Source organism: Musca autumnalis, unplaced genomic scaffold, assembly GCF_047663935.1.
Source record: "Musca autumnalis isolate F117 unplaced genomic scaffold, ASM4766393v1 scaffold_1, whole genome shotgun sequence".
Taxonomy (NCBI): domain Eukaryota; kingdom Metazoa; phylum Arthropoda; class Insecta; order Diptera; family Muscidae; genus Musca; species Musca autumnalis.
Genome location: NW_027411644.1, coordinates 111,083,682 through 111,097,796, shown reverse-complemented (window position 1 = coordinate 111,097,796; position 14,115 = coordinate 111,083,682).

Here is a 14,115-nt window from a genome sequence, read left to right as displayed (position 1 = left end):
ACAAATACCAAGTAAAAAAAGTATCGTCGGCTTTGTCTGTGTGAATTGAAATGTTCATATGTGGACAGGTTGAATACCGGCGCACAACCAGAGTCCTTTTACCCAAAATTTATGTATTTAGGAGGTTACAGAATTTATTAGCCTTTTTTAGACGTATGGATTTGTAAGAAATATCAAAAGTGTTGCGTAGTAGGCACCTGAAGGAGTGGACCGCAATATCCACTTTGGGAAGCGGATGTTTATTTGGTAGCCATTTCTCCACTCTCACTCCTAGAAGTCATTTCGATTGGTCAACTTGTAATTTAGAACTTTTGGACCATTATATCAGGTAAACATAGACTTGCCCACGAAAAACATAATATTGCTGTAAACAGCACCACAAGGAGTACCTTCGGTAAATATGTCCAAAGGATCGTTGACAAGACCTTAAACTGCACTAAGGACCTATTTTCGAACTTAAACTAAGTCTGGATAAAATATTATGAGATGTGAAGTTTGGGCCAAATCGGTGAGATATATCATGCGTATCATTTAAGCGAATATTTTTTAACTTTTGAGGGGAAAGTACTGGATGGAGTGGACCGATAATCGCCATCTACGAACCTTATCTAAGATTCGCTGAAATATTACGGTTCGAAAGTTGTCGGGCGCACCAGCAACTACCATTTTCTCAGGAAGTATGGACTTGCCCCTGATCGAATCGGTTGATCCGTTCGAGTGCTATCGTGCACTCCATCCAGCCAGACGAACGGACAGGGCTAAATCGACTCCAACGGGTTTCGTTCGAACTGAGATCTAAAACCATTATTTCGATGACGCACATTTTCATCGTATCAGTCTAAAGGTTCGGGGTATAAAAAGGAATTATATAAACAAAAAGGAACAATTAAGAAAGTACACTGTGAACCGAAACTTTGGGGGTGGAAAATTCCTTTTGGGGATGAAAGCTCTTAGTGAGTATATACAGAACCCAGAAGGACAGATCCGCCGTGAGTCGAACTTTTGAGATATGGCGTGATGAATATTTTGCTGGAGACCCTATAAGACCTCAGATATTAGCGTTATATCTTTGTCCGCTGTTGTTTAAGCTTATTTTTGAGATCACATTTCTTCAGCCAAATCAAATGAGGATTATTTTCGTAGAGCATTTTGACCTTCTATCTCGCTTCCTTCAATGTCCTTTTCGTCCTTTATTTTAAGAGCGACTATAAAAGTACCACACGATGACGTTACAAAAATGTCGCTCAGAAAATTTTAGGTACGGCTCTCATTGACAACTAATCGATTTTGTCGCGTTTTCATAGTCATTTTTTAAATTTACCCCTGTTTGCTCAGAAAAAACTGTGTTTTATGTTTTTGTATGTTCTGTAACGAATATACAAAAAACAAAATATAGTATTTTTCTGAACAAAAACAGGGTAAATGCACAAAACGACCACGAAAACGCGACAAAATCGATCGATAAAGGACGAAAAGGACATTGAAGGAAGCGAGATAGAAGGTCAAAATGCTCTACGAAAATAATCCTCATTTGATTTGGCTGAAGAAATGTGATCTCAAAAATAAGCTAAAACAACAGCGGACAAAGATATAACGCTAATATCTGAGGTCTTATAGGGTCTCCAGCAAAATATTCATCACGCCATATCTCTAAAGTTCGACTCACGGCGGATCTGTCCTTCTGGGTTCTGTATATACTCACCAAGAGCTTTCAACCCCAAAAGGAATTTTCCACTCCCCAGACTTTGAGCTCCATTTTGTTGCACAGTGGTATCAGTCGGCTTTGCCAACAGAGATATACCCTCAGCCTGTGTGAATTGAAACACTTTTTTCCAAAAAAATAATATATTAGGGGGTGTATCATGACAATTTAAGAAAGCCAGCCTTTCGAGCCCTTGAATTTTGTTTTAGAAATACTTAAGTTCCAATAAATAACAAAAACGGTGTCCAGCAACGGAGTCTAAAAGCTTCAACTCGAACAATTAAAAAAATTGTTAAAATTATGGATAATGTTTAGAACAACACCTCCACCAAAATATGGAGAATATAATTACCTTTGTCATTTCGTTTATAAAATAAATTCTTGATCAGCATAAAATTCTATGTCGATATAACTATGTCCGTTTGTGCATACGCCAAGATAAAACTGGCAATATTTAATATAGAGTTTTATAGCATAGCACAGAACTTTCTATTGCTCCTAGGATGTTTGAAATGTAGTATTTAGTCTTTTTTGGGGCTTTTAATCTCATTATCACACCGAAATGGCTGAAATTTCGAATTTAGTCTTCGCTAGGGGTATTAAACATTCCTATACCGATGTAACGGAGCCGGAGTAAATCTGAAGTTTGCGTCGATTTGGAGACCGAACTCTGAAGAGTATTTAAGGTAAATTCGGAAGGGAAATAAGAGTTTTTGGAACAATTTCCTAAAATTCAGAACTTGAGTAAAATGGCGGATATCAGACAGTTGCTTTGCTGGTTAAAGATTAGAGCGAAATTTTTGTCAGGCAAATCTTTATGAATAGAAATCAAATGTAGTTCGTTGGTAATTGAATCAGTTCAGAACGGCTGGACCGATTTGGATATATAAATATTTTTGAAATGTTTGTCATAAAGAAAATTTGACGTAGCCCACTTTTATATTGAATATTAATATTAATTGAAGTGTTTTAGCCACGATCTCATAATTTGGACCATAACAAATAATTTTCGTGGAAGCTGCGTTGGTGGTAATATAAAAAATGGGAAAAATGTGTTGAAGTAAACAAGTTTTTTGTGTTCTTTCTTGATTTCTGGCCAAACCACGCAAAATTCAAACCTGTGCTCAAAGAAAGAACTAAATAATACCCCTTGGGCAACATGGTTCTAGTGTATGACTTTTCGATATATACACTGCATCCCCCTAAAATCGATGCTGACATTTTGAAGTTTTGATTTCAGTGTTTTTCGAATTTTTCTTATAATTAGAGGGTGCATCTAGATAATAATCCATGTAGAACTCGCGATTCCACGACCTTCGATGTATATCTCATGAGTGTGCTCCGTACAGCTTCCTAGTAATAGCAGTTTTTGGCTTTAAAATTTACAACTGTCGTACAGGTACCCCTGAACCCCGCGTGATTTTAGTTTTTTTTACGTGCCGGATCTAATAAGCCCGTCCGCGTTCGAATCCATCCACTAAAACGCCGGATATAGATACCTTGAAAGTAGGAAAATCTGCAAAAAAATATTTTGACAATTCCGCGAATTGAACCGCGATTTTCTTTGATTATTTTTACATAAATGTAATTCTTTATACGCGATTATAATATTTGGCAAAAAGGTGTGTCACAAATTACAAAGATTCGGGAGTATTATCCCTATTTATCCCAAAATAGAATGTGGTGGCACATCCGCAGTTCTTGACGAATCTGTCTAAAATAATTTATATTAACGTATTTTTAATAGGCGGCTATTGAAATCGGATGCACCGAATGCCATTGAAATCGGATGCCCACTTGAAGGTTTTTTGAATAGTAAGATGCAACTGATGGGACACTTTGGCCGCTGAATGAAAGATGGGAAAATCCATGCATATTGATAGACATGGACTCCCTGTATCCGAAAAGCACATGCACCTCAACTGATTTAAACGGATTCGCAAATTATACGGTTTTTAACTTCTATGTTTTTTCTTTGATTGTAATTTCAATAGCTCTGTTCCAGAACTAAAAACTTTTTACAGTTTTTACCACTTTTACACATTTTGCGTTCCCGTACACAAAATTTATATGAAAATCGTTTACGACTTTTACAACTTTTACGACTTTTACCACTTTATAAAGTACGGGAACAGGCCAAATATTACTCTCTACTTCTTATTTTTATTGCTTATCATAGAAAGCAAATATACGTTCACGATGACTAATTACTTTTCTTATAGAAGTTTAAGCAAAATACTTCATCATTTGTATGGAAATTTAGCGAAATAATAGAATAACTTCTAACATTTTTTTTTCAAATTTTTCGTATTTAACCAAAAATATATTTTTGAAATAATTTCCAACAATAAGTTTCCGTTCTTTGTTGCTGCTGTAATATGCAAATTATAAACGCGATCTTTATAATTTTGGTCACACATTTTTCTACGCGTTGTCTAGATTCTGTACGTATTTTTAATTTTTTTTTTTAGAGATTTTATGGACTCTAAGTTAGAATAAATAAAGTTTACTCCAAGATTTCTTCAATACTTTTTGATTTTTCGCGAAAATAAAAATAAATTTAGCAACTATTTTAGCATCTACGGATAGATATCAAATGCTGTTAACGATTCATATATACATGTTCTTATTACAACACAATAGGAATTTTTAAATATTTTTTCTTTATAAGAGAGTAAAACCCCCCATAACTTTTGAGTGCAGCATCCAATTTTGTGAACGCGAACAGGCGGATGTGCTCGCAAAAAAATTTTATTTTTTTTTTTGGAATTGTAAAGGAAATTTGAAATTTACCATATACATACATATACTACAAACGTATCTATGCCTAATTTTGAATACCGAGCCTCACTTTATTATGCACAACGAACGGTACCGTATCCTCTCACTCAAAGTGCAATTCGTACCCTATTCTAAAAAACGTTAAAACATTTCGGAACAGCCTATTGCACATGTTTGCCATTTGTATTAACAATTTAAAGTTTTTTTGTAATGTTTCTTTTACTTACTTTTTATTCATTCTTTTACTTTTTTCATGTCATGCTCATTTAGTTTTCTTCAACAACAATGTAATTTTTTCGTTTTTGTTGTTGTTGTAAAAACATTGCTGGCTGTCACTTCACTTTATGTCTTTGTGTTGTTCGTTATTCGGAAAGCAAACGCTACGCCGTACCAGTGTCAGCCGTGCACGTGAATTTCAATGTCATCTGAGCAATCAGGGCACCAACCTTCTGCCCTTAGGAATTGTTGCAGTCGTTTTGGCAGTTAGAAGTTTGAGTATCAATTAAAACTTGCAATTATTTTATATGCACTTTGTTGTTGTTGCTTTTGTTAGCGTGTAAGTAACTAGGCTTCGGCTATTTAATGGGACATATGATGACAACATTTTTAACGCTTCATTACCCGACGATGTCCATACATACGGAGAATATGATTAATGAACATTTTGCATTGCATGGTTAAGACAAAAAATTACATCGCATGATCAGTAGTAGTAGAGGCTTTAAAAATGTTTGCCGTAATTTTTGGTAACCGGTGATTAAACGAAGTAACAAACAATGCCTTGTAATTTAAACCCAACAATTTATAATCGTAACACGAACATCTTAATTCCTGATATTTTATAAAATGATGCTAGAAACCAAATTGTGGTATGGTATTAAAATTCCATTTATTTGGACTCAAAATGCTAAATTACAAAAGAGATTTTTTAAATACGTATATCTGAAAAGTGGGTTACTTAGGACGTGGAAAATACCAAGCAATGGTTAAGTACAGCTTAAACATAGCAAAGCTCAGAAGTGAATCTGGCCCCTTTCATCTTAAGTGGACATTGCCATCATGGGGAGGTGTCAACTTTGGTGAAGGTAGTGCGCTAACATGTACAGCGCGTTCACCCAAAAGATCGATAAAAACTTGGGTTGGTCGTCGGGTTAGTAAACCACCTTCTATGGAAAAAAACAGAGAAAACGGAAAACCCCTCTAAATTGACGACTCCACAAACGTTTTAATATTCCTAGGATGTTAGAGAGTAAGATTAATTTATGCACTGTCGGATGTTCACGGATATTATCGCCTTACAGCAAATAATATGGCACGGCGCACACTGGTCCAAACCATTTATCTAGCGGCGCGAAAGTCAAAAATCAAAATATAAAATTGCGAAATGTTTTCCCTTGTATCGATTACAGCCACTCTGCTGACTAAAAAATTGTTTTTACTTTTTTATTGTTGTAAATATTCACTCAGTTACTCACTGTCAAGTGCAAGAAATTTTGATGCATCAGATTAAGATTAAGATTAAATTTATTGAGCCTTTCTTTTACAAACGTTATAATTAGACAGAGTTGTTATAATATTATGTAAAACATAAGATTATAATGTATGATCAAAATTTACAATATATTGTGTATACAGCACCGATGCATCAGATTTTAACAAAATTGTTGCTAAAAACCTGGTTTCATATTTGTTTATTTGTTAAATAAATTCGTAATAAAATTAAACAAAGTTTATTTTTTATTGATAGATGAGGGTGTAAGTTAAATTTAAAAAATGTTTGGGGCCTAAAGTTACATAGTTTTATAGAAATAAATTTTCAAAAATTACTATTTTTTTATGTTTTTAGAACAATATACTTTTGTTGAATGGAGCGTAAGTACAAAGGTCCTCTAAGGTCCAGTCCAATTTTGGTTTTACTAATTAATTTGGGCTTTCTAGATTCCGAATGACCCCAATTTAGCTGCAAATAGATGCAAATCTTGCTGATAAATGGTCTTGAAAAATAGCCTAAATCCTCAAAATAGCCAAAATCTGGGGGCTATATCAAAATGTAGACCTATGCTCACAATTTTTGGTGGAGAAGATGTATAATCAACGAGAACCTCCTATGCCAAAATTCAGCTTATTTGGTCTGAAAATGTAGACAAAATCCTAACAATACCGAATATTGGGAGGTACCGTTATATGGGGACAATATCAAAAAGTAGACCTATGTCTACAATTTTGTGTCTACTGGGAATCCCAAATACCAAATTACACCTAATTTGGCCGGCAAATGTAGCTTTAAAACCCCCAAAATACTGAAAATCGGAGGTACCTTAAAAGGGGCCTATATTCAAACGTGGACTTATGTCCACAATTTTTGGTGGAAAGGTTAAGAGACCATTAGAAACCCTAAGTACCAAATTACAACTAATTTGGAAGGAAAGGGTGGCTTAAATCCTCAAAATACCGAATATCAAGAGGTACCGTTATATGGGGGCTATACCAAAATATTAGCCGATGTTGGTCATATTTAGTACATTATTACCCACGGACACAGACTGAGTTTGATAAAGATATTATCATTCGTTTCCAAGTTATTAATTTCGCGCCGCTAGATCAGTGATTCCGACCACTGTGCGGCGGTGCCGATGATTTTCGGCAATTTACACACACACAACCCGAATCCACAGAAAGAGCGTACAAAAGAGAATAAATGTTTTGATTTGTTATTGTTTTATAGCTTGCGTGAATACAAACTTACTAACACACTGTTATAAGTTGTCAATATTTTGAATACATTCACATTTTCTCCGTTCTCTTTTTGGTCATGCCTGAAATATACTCTCAGCCTTTGACCAAAAAAGATCACGAGTTTGCTTCAAATCACGTGGAATCTATAGGTACCGTAATGCCAGGTCAGGCAATGTGCGCTTGGTGAGAGCAAGTGAGCGAAAACTTCAATGTAAAATGCATTGAAATGTATGCTCACTTGCTCTCAGTAAGCGCACATTGCCTATCCATGCCGTAATGTGTGGGGGGACTATGCCAAAGCATTGACATATACCAAAAAGGATCTATGGAAGCATCCTTTCTTTCAGAAAGGAAGACATTTTTAAAAAAGTTTGAGAGTTATCTTGTATTCTAGCCATTTTAGGATGCGCCGGGAGGCACATTATTTCAGGAAGTATGGACTTACTCTGGAAAAATTTGTACCGTTGTAATAAGGACCGTAAAAACAAATAACAAACATTTTCAAATAGATCTGAGACCAGTCCTCAAACTGTACCTTTCCCAAATTTTGTGTGAGAGGTATCTGAAGGACGGGACTGATATAGTATATTCCGACCTGCGGATTTGCCATTTTAGTTTTTGACGTCAAGGTTTCTAGGAGCTGTTTGGCCAATATCTCAGGAAGTATGGACTTGTACCCGAAAAAATTGTACCTTCGTAAAGAACAACCCATATTCGAAACTGATCTACATCTGGACGGAATAATACGATGTGCAAAATTTGGACCAAATCGATTGCTCCGTTCGAGAGTTATCGTTCACACCATTTCACAGTGGATCCACCCATTGGCCAAAAATAAAAAAAAATTAATGTCAACATTTTGGTACAACATCTGGCAACTCTGACAGCTATGACATGGACCTTTTTAAAAATATATTAGTTTTTGTTTCATTCGATCGCGATCTTCTTAAGAATAGCCTCAAAAGTCGGAACATTTGACTACTATTTTTTGTTGTCAGTACAACCTATATTTTAAGTGCAAGTAATTATATTCAAAATATCGCGAAACTAATACGTATAGCAAAATATTATAGGGGATTTCGAAGGAGGAGGTAATAGCTTAATTCTCATTAAAAATAGTGTTTCAGCGTGTTGTGGAATTCTAGTTAACTGCATATTTTCTTAGTGTATTTTGTAATGCCAATTCGATTATATACTTAAATTTGACCTAAGGTTTTAGTCATAATGCCCACCAGTGCCCACCTCTGGAATAATTTTCCAAAGTAGGTCATGGCTTTAAGATTATTCAGTATTAAAATCAGCTGCCAGCTAGTACCAGACTATAAATGTTGGGTAGCTGACTAAAGCTGCCCTAGAATAGGGTTTCTACGGATATATTAGCGTATAACTCTGTTATCTGACCACGTACATTGACATAATTGGCATCAGATGAAGAAATCTTCTTTCAAATTTATCTTACGTTGGCGGTACGTGTCTTCCAGGAAGAACGCTATAAGATCTATATTAAAAATTTTATAAATTTTCAGACAAAAATTTTGATTTTTTTAATCCGCTAAATTGGTTGGATTTTATGTTGTTTTGAAGATTGTTTTGTTTCCCCAAGCCTATTTTTGCATCATAAGATAATCGGGACCTTTGTTCATGTCATTTTGTATTAACAGCATAAAACAATTCTTACCGTATACCCCCTCCAGAGGGGAAAGGGGGGAGAATGTTACGCTCGTGGTTTCTTAAAACACTCTTCGCAGCAGCACAAAGCTGTAACCGGAGCATTGGCTTGACTTTTATACTCTAAATATTTTTGGCCACTTTCTCCATACAAGTGGATCCACTGTGCATTTCACAGAAAAATGTTGAACTTTTATGGGGAAGGTACCCGAAGAAGTGCAACGATATTGCCAATCATCGAACTTAAACTAAAATTTAGTTCGAAACTAAAATTTAGTTCGAATCGGTTGATCCGTTCGAGAGTTATAGCGCACCAGCCAGACAGGCGGACGGACATGGCTAAATCGACTCCAAATTGTCTGAAACAGATTTCGTCGAAATATACTTGGGGTCTAAAACCGTTATTTCGATGAGGCACATTTTGAGAATTGCGACAATCCGCATAAAAGCAAATATCTTTAACATCAGTCTTATCTGCGCCCACCTTATGACCGAAGAGAAAGATGAACAGACCAAGGATATATTCTGCGAGCGCCTGGAGAGAGCATATAGTATGTTCCGACCTGATTCATGGCAGTCTGAAATAATACGATGCGCAAAGTTTGTACCTTCGTAAAGGGGGATGCAAGAACAACCCATATTCGAAACCGATCCACATCTGAACGGAATAATACGATGTGCAAAATTTGGACCAAATCGATTGCTCCGTTCGAGAGTTATCGTTCACACCATTTTACAGAAAAATTTTGAACTTTTGTGGAGAAGGTATCCGAAGGAGTGGAACGGTATTGCCCATCATTGAACTTAAACAAAGTTTTGGGCAAAGTACATTGCTAAATCGACTCCAAATTGGGGTCTAAAACCGTTATTTTGATGAGGCACATTTTTGGTCGTATCAAAGTGTATATTCTCTCGTTAGCCTAAAAGCTGAGGGTATAAAAACCTGGTCTCCAGATTTATTTCTTTTGATGAGAGAATTGCCACAATCCGTACAAAACAAAATCCTTTTATATCAGTCTTACCTGCGCCCATGCTACGACCGAAGAGAAATATGAGCAGACCAAGGATATATTCTACGAGCGCCTAGGAGATTTTAATGTATTTAATCATTAAAATATTTTTGGTCTTACAGTCGACAATTTCAGCTTTCATCCGACAACAAAATGGGGCTGATCGATTTTGCAGTGGCCCAAAATTATTAGTGAGCAGCACAAGATTCTAACACCTCGAAATACACAAGGCCACGCGGATGTCCGTAGATGTAAAACCCAAATTCGAAGCATTTTTTATAGCAGTCAGGTAAGCATTCGACTTAATGCTGGACGGAAGCTGGATGTCGAGATGCTTCCGTTTGTCTTATCCCCATGCTGGAAGACCCGATAATGTGGAAGCTTAGCTTAGCCCACTCTTTTCAAACTGCTACCTGGGTACCACCTAAAAATTTATGGTACGATCAGAAGTGTCGTAAGTCTACAGAAGAGAAGAATCCGACATACAGGGCAACCCTGCAGTCAGTAGCAACTGGAAGTGTCAAGGAAAAATATCGAAAGAAGAGATATACGGGTATGTTCTGAGACACACTTTTATGGACAGACTAGGGTGTACTCTTCTTTTTAAATACCCTTATGAATTTTAGCCCCAAAAAATTCGGAATAAATAGAAGTAAATGTGGTGAACAAAATGCTTGAGGCGTGAAGTGAGAGATGAAGTGTGTCTTTATCTGGGTTAATCACACTAGCGTCCGCAATAATTGAGATAGAACGCTAAAATGTTGCACCCAAATGTCCTTTTTCGAAGATGGGCTCTATAGGACCACGTTTTGGTATAGCCCCCATATAACGGTAACTCCCGATTTAAGGTAATTTGAGGACACATTTTCCGCCCAAATTGGCTCCAATTTGGCACTTGGAGTCAAAAAACTTCTGCACCAAAAATGGTGGAGATAGATCCACTTTTTGGTATAGGCCCCATATAACGGTACCTCCTGATTTAAAGTATTTTTGCTACATTTTTTGACCGAACTAGCTGAAATTTGATATTTGAGGTTCTCAATGACCAAAAAACTTCTCTACTAAAAATTGCCAAGATTGATCCACGTTTTCCTATAGCTCCCTTATAACGGTACCTCCCGATTTAAAGTATTTTGAGGATTTAAGCTAAATTTTCTGACCGAATTAGTTAAAATTTGACATTTGAGGTTCCCAATGACCAAGAAACTTCTCCACTAAAAATTACCAAGATAAGTTCACGTTTGGATATAGCCTCCATATAACGATACCTCTCAATTTTCGGTATTTTGAGGATTTTAGCTACAATTTTTAACTGAACAGGCTGTAATTTGACACTTGACTTTTTCACGCAACTTCTACATTAAAAAACGTTAACATAGGTACATGATTTGGCTTAGCACCCATATTACGGAACCCTTGTTTTTCGTTATTTTGAGGATTTTAGCTAAAGTTTTTTGACCGAACTAGCTGTAATTTGGCATTTGAGTTTCTCAGCGGTCTCGAAAGTTCCCCACCAAAAATTTTCCACATAAGTCAATTTTTGGCATATTCCCCACAAAAAGGTATCAACAGATTGTAGAAATTGTTGATACATTTTGTGACCAAATTTAGGCATTTGGGGTATCCGTGATCGAACAATTTTTGCACCTAACAGGAAACTAATTATTCCATTTTAGTTCAGAAAAGTTTATGGTAGAGGAACTTAATGTTTTTTACCAAAAAATCTTCAATTTGCCACTTAGGATTGCTAGTGGTTAAAAAACTTATCCACAAAAATTGTAGACATACCTAGGCCACATTTTGTTATAACCCCTATATAAAGGTTCCTCCCGAACGAAACTGCTGTAAATTCGAATTGAAAGGTTTTGTCTACTCTAACGATTGTAACTTGGTATTTCGAAGAATATGATCAATCATGGTAGAACAAGAAAAGGTAGCAGCAATACCCAGCTGACTGAAATGGGCTGTAATGTTTGTGTCAAATTCCATACGAAATTTTATATATTTATTTCTATATTCGATTTATTTATCAGAAAAAACTATTTCCCATAAAGACTCCTTCATATCATTGACATGTAACCTCCTCCAGGTCTGAACGACATGCCGCACACTAAAACACCGCTTATAGAGGCGATACAATATTTGTTAATATGTGTGGTATTTTGTTAAACTTAAAAAGAATAAAGCCCTAATAAACATGTGCTTTTTTGTTTTCAAAAGCAAACGATTGAAACAGCTTCTCTTTTTTCAATGAATTACCAGCGACCCCAAATTATACACACAATATTAAGTTTTTTTTTCTGCATTTTGAAGATTGTACACTAGATTGACAAAAAAAAAACAAATTTTTTTTTGAACTACCCCCTAATTTTTTCCATTTGATCCAAAAACCTTATATATGAAATTTAATGGCGATCGGTTAACGTTTACCCGTGCCAACCTAGCGATCATTGTTTTCATAGTAATTTGTATGGGCCGGGCCCAAAGATACATTTTCACGAAAATTCTCTAAAGGCCGCAATTTATTATAATCGGTTAACGATAACCCGTGCCCTCTGAGGCGAATTTTCCGGAAATCGCTTTAAGGCAACAATTATTTTCCAATCGGCGAACAAATCTTACCTTTTATTGTTGTGACGAAAAAAACAAATCCTAAAAAAGTTTGTGAAAATCGGCTCGGATCGAATTCCTGAAAATTCACCCTTCGCCTATTTTTTGAGTTACCGACAGAAATCGCTAAAATTAAAATTCTTATAATTTCGTTAATTAACGATATTTTTCGGTAAATTAGCGACTAAAAATAAGTAGACAACTTTACGTCTACTTATTTTTAGTCGCTAATCGCTAATCGCTACCGATAGAAAGATTGCTGTCAACTTTTATTTGAACTTTTCATTCATAATTTTGCGTTTTAATTTTAACGATTGTTGTCGGTAACTCCACAAATGACTTAGAGAATCGCACTACTGGTAAATATTTTTGTATCGATTGGACCATAAATGTAGGCTGAAGTGAATTTTCGGCCCCATACATACTATATACTATGGAAACAATGATCGCTAGGTTGGCACGGGTTAACGTTAACCGATCGCCATAAAATTTCATATATACCCAACAAAAATTCGGATCCGTTAGTCATTAGTAAACAGGGGAATTCTATGTAAATGCATATATGGTTGGGATGATCGTAGAGAAAATCTGATTACACAGAAATTCGTTTTATCACAAAATAAAATGAATTAGGCCCAGAAATGTTTGCATATCGTGTCTATTTTGACATATTTTTACATATTTGCATAAAATGAACATATGCAAATCCATATGCAAAAATATATACAAGGATTTGTGGTCTAGAAATACCACCGAAATGGCTAAAATGTGGTATGAAGTTTTTTTAGGGGTATGAAACTTTACACCTGAAATTTGTCCCCATGGGTCCAACTCCCGATTTCCGATATTTTGAAGGTTGTGGCCTCAAAATCACTATTAAATGGCTGACATTTTGTATAAAGTCTTCGTTGGGAGTATAAAACTTTCCACCTGAAATTTGTCAATATAGGTCCACGTCTTCAAATAGCCCCCATAGAACGGTATCTCCCAATTTTCGGTATTTTAAAAGTTGTAGCCTCAATATCCCACCGAAATGACTGAAATTTGGTATTTAGTCTTCGTTGGGGGTATACAAATTTCCACCAGAAATTTCTTGGTATAGGTTCACCTCTTTATACAGCCCCCATAGAACGGCACCTCCCGATTGTCGATATTTTGAAAGCTGTAGACTCAATATTCCACCGAAATGACAGAAATTTGGTATTTTGTCTTCATTGGGGGTATAAAACTTTCCACATGAAATTTGTCGGTATAGGTCCACGTCTTCATATAGACCCCATAGAACGTTACCTCCAGATTTCTGGTATTTAGAAGGATGTGGCCTCAATATCCCTCCGAAATGGGTGAAATTTGATATTAAGTCTTCTTTGGGGGTCTAAAACTTTCCATCTGAAATTTGTCGGTATAGGTCCACGTCTTCATATAGCCCCAAAGAACGGTACCTCCGGATTTCTGGTATTTAGAAGGTAGTGGCCTCAATCTCTTTCCGAAATGGGTGAAATTTGGTATTAAGTCTTCTTTGGGGGTCTAAAACTTTCCACCTGAAATTTGTCGTCTTCATATAGCCCCCATACTACGGTACCTCTCGATTTCCGGTATTTTGCAGGT